The sequence below is a fragment of the Octopus bimaculoides genome, chromosome 21, assembly GCF_001194135.2.
Source record: "Octopus bimaculoides isolate UCB-OBI-ISO-001 chromosome 21, ASM119413v2, whole genome shotgun sequence".
Taxonomy (NCBI): Eukaryota; Metazoa; Mollusca; class Cephalopoda; order Octopoda; family Octopodidae; genus Octopus; species Octopus bimaculoides.
The window spans coordinates 31,529,215-31,533,333 of NC_069001.1; positions in this window are offsets into that span (position 1 = coordinate 31,529,215).

Genomic DNA, 4,119 nt, shown 5'->3' on the forward strand with positions numbered 1-4,119 from the left:
TTTCCTTCCTGCGTACGTACGTTCGTTCCTTCAATCGTTCGTACGTACGTATATATGTCAGTCATTCGTATTTACGTACGTACGTTCTTTCGTTTTTCCTTTCCAGCGTACGTACGTTCGTTCCTTCAATCTTTCGTCCGTACGTACGTGTATATGTCCGTTCTTTCGTACTTACGTACGTACGTACGTACATTCATTCGTACGTACGTACGTTCGTTTAATCGTTCATACGTACATTCGTTCGTTCCTACGTTAGTTCTTTCGTACATACGTTCGTTCGTACGTTCTTTGGTTATTTCCTGCCTACTTACGTACGTTCGTTCGTTCAATCGTTCGTACGTACGCACGTATATAAGTACGTTCGTATGTACTTACGTACGTATGTTCGTTTTTTCATTCCTTCGTACATACGTAATTCTTTGGTTATTTCCTTTCTATGTATTGCGTACGTTCCTTTATTTGTTCGACTTACGTACGTACGTTCGTTCGTTCCTTCGTTCGTACGTACGTACGTTCGTTCTTTCGTTAATTCCATTTTACGTAATACGTACGTACGTTCGTTCGTACGTACGTTCGTTCATACGATCGCTCGTACGTCCGTTCTTACGTTATTTCCTGCCTACGTACGTACGTTCGTTCGTTCGTTCATACGTCCGTTCGTTCGTTCGTACGTTCGTTCTCTACGTTCGTTCGATCGTACGTTCTTTCGTTCGTACGTTCGTTCGATCGTAAGTACGTACATTCTTTTGCTATATCCTGCCTCCGTAATACGTACTTACGTTCGATCGTTCCTGCCTTCGTTCGTACGTACGTACGTTCTTTCGTTATTTCCTTCCTGCGTACGTACGTTCGTTACTTCAATAGTACGTACGTTCGTTACTTCAATAGTACGTACGTTCGTTTCTTCGATCGTACGTACGATCTTTCGTTAATTCCTGCCTAAGTAATACGTAGGTAAGTCCGTTCGTTCGTACGTTCGTTCCCTCGTACGTACGTTCGTTCTCTCGTACGTACGTTCGTTCGTATGTCCCTTCGTTATCTCATGCCTACCTACGTACGTATGATCGTTCGTACGTACGTACGTTCGTACGCACGTACGTTCGTACGCACGTACGTTCGTACGTACGTTCTTACGTTATTTCCTGCCTACGTACGTATGTTCGTCCGTACGTACGATCTTTCGTTAATTCCTGCCTACGTACGTTCGTTCGTTCTAACGTTCGTACGTATGTACGTACGTAAGTTCGTTCGTTCGTACGTAAGTTCTTTCGTTATTTCCTTCCTGCGTTCGTACGTTCGTTCCTTCAATCGTTCGTACGTACGTATATATGTCAGTCATTCGTATTTACGTACGTTCGTTCGTTCGTACGTACGTTCGTTCTTTCATTATTTCCTGCCTACGTAATACATAGGTACGTTCGTACGTATGATCGTTCGTACGTACAATCGTTCGTACGTCAGTTCATACGTTATTTCCTGCATACGTACGTACGTTCATTCGTTCGTTATTTCCTGCCTAGGTAATACGTACGTGCTTTCGTTCGTACCTACGTTCGCTCGTAAATACGTTCGTTCGTACGTACGTTCGTTACATCAATAGTTCGTACGTACGTATATATATGTACGTTCGTTCGTCCTTACGTACGTACTTTCCTTCGTTCGTACGTACATTCGTTCGTTCGTTCGTACGTACATTTTTTCGTTCCTTCGTACGTTCTTTCATACGATCGCTCGTACGTCCGTTCTAACGTTATTTCCTGCCTTTGTACGTACGTACGTTCGTTCGTTCGTTCATACGTACGTTCGTTCGTTCGTACGTACGTTCGTTCGTTCATACGTACGGTCTCTACGTACGTTCTTTTGTTATTTTCTGCCTACGTAATACGTACATACGTTCTATCATTCGTTCCTTCGTTCGTACGTACGTACGTTCATTCGTTATTTCCTTCCTGCGTACGTACGTTCGTTACGGACGTATATATGTACATTCGTTCGTCCTTTCGTACGTACTTTCCTTCGTTCATACGTACGTTCGTTCGTACGTAAGTTCGTTAAAACGTACGTTCGTTCGTACGTACGTTCGTTCGTACGTACGTTTTTTCGTTCGTACGTACGTACGTACGTTCATTCGTTCGTTATTTCCAGCCTACGTAATACGTACGTGCTTTCGTTCGTACCTACGTTCGCTCGTACATACGATCGTTCGGACGTACGTTCTTACGTTATTTCCTGCCTACATACGTACGTTCGTTCTTACTTAATTACGTACGTTCGTTCTTTCGTTATTTCCTGCCTACGTAATACGTATGCACTTTCGTTCGTTCGTACTTATATACGTACGTATGTTCGTTCGTTTCTTCGTTCGTACGTACGATCTCTCGTTAATTCCTGCCTAAGTAATACGTTGGTTCTTTCATTCGTTCGTACATACGTACGTTCCTTCGTTCGACCGTTCCTACGTACGTACGTACGTACGTAAGTTCGTTCGATCGTACGTACGTTCGTTCTTTTGTTATTTCCTGCCTACGTAATAAATACGTACGTTCGTTCGTACGTACGTACGTTCGTATGTATGATCGTTCGTACGTCCGTTCATACGTTATTTCCCCCCTACGTACGTATGTTCTTTCGTACGTACGATCTTTCGTTAATTCCTGCCTACGTACGTTCGTTCGTTCTAACGTTCGTACGTATGTACGTACGAACGAAGGTACGTCGTTCGTTCATACGTAAGTTCGTTCGTTCGTACGTTCGTTCTCTACGTTCGTTCGATCGTACGTTCGTTCGTTCGTACGTTCGTTCGATCGTAAGTACGTACGTTCTTTTGCTATTTCCTGCCTACGTAATACGTACGTACGTTCGTTCGTTCGTACGTACGTTCTTTCGTTATTTCTTTCCAGCGTACGTACGATCCTTCCTTCAATCTTTCGTCCGTACGTACGTGTATATGTACGTTCTTTCGTACTTACGTACGTACGTTCGTTCGTACGTACGTTCATTCGTACGTACGTACGTTCGTTTGTTCGTTCATACGTACGTTCGTTCGTTCGTACGTAGGTCTGTTCGGACGTACGTACGTTCTTTCGTTATTTCCTGCCAACGTAATTCGTATGTACGTTCGTTCGTTCGTACTTACGTACGTACGTAAGTTCGTTCGTAGGTACGTTCATTCGTTGGTACGTTCGTTCTTTCGTACATACGTTCGTTCTTACGTTCCTTGGTTATTTCCTGCCTACGTACGTACGTTCGTTCGTTCAATCGTTCATACGTACGTATATAAGTACGTTCGTATGTACTTACGTACGTATGTTCGTTCTTTCATTCGTTCGTACATACGTAGTTCTTTTGTTATTTCCTTTCTATGTATTACGTAAGTACGTTCGTTCGTTCCTTCGTTCGTACGAACGTACGTTCGTTCTTTCGTTAATTCCTTCTTACGTAATACGTACGTACGTTCGTTCATACGATCGCTCGTACGTCAGTTCTTACGTTATTTCCTGCCTACGTACGTACGTTCGTTCGTTCGCTCATACGTACGTTCGTACGTTCGTTCTCTACGTTCGTTCGATCGTACGTTCGTTCGATCATAATTACGTACGTTCTTTTGCTATTTCATGCCTACGTAATACGTACATACGTTCCATCGTTCGTTCCTTCGTTCGTACGTACGTACGTTCTTTCATTATTTCCTTCCTGCGTACGTACGTTCGTTAGTTCAATAGTTCTTACGTACGTATATATGTACGTTCGTTCGTACATACGTGCGTTCGTACGTACGATGGTTTGTACGTACGATCGTTCGTACGTACGATCGTTCGTACGTACGTTCTTACGTTATTTCCTGCCTACATACGTACGTTCGTTCTTTCGTTCATACGTACGTTCGTTCGTTCTCTACGTTCGTTTGTTCGTACGTTCGTTCATTCGTACGTACGTTCGTACATACGATCGCTCGTACGTCCGTTCTTACGTTATTTCCTGCCTACGTACGTACGTTCGTTCTTTCGTTCATACGTACGTTCGTTCGTACGGACGTTCGTTCTCTACGTTCGTTCGTTCGATCGTACGTTCGTACGATCGTAAGTACTACGTTCTTTTGTTATTTCCTGCCTACGTAAT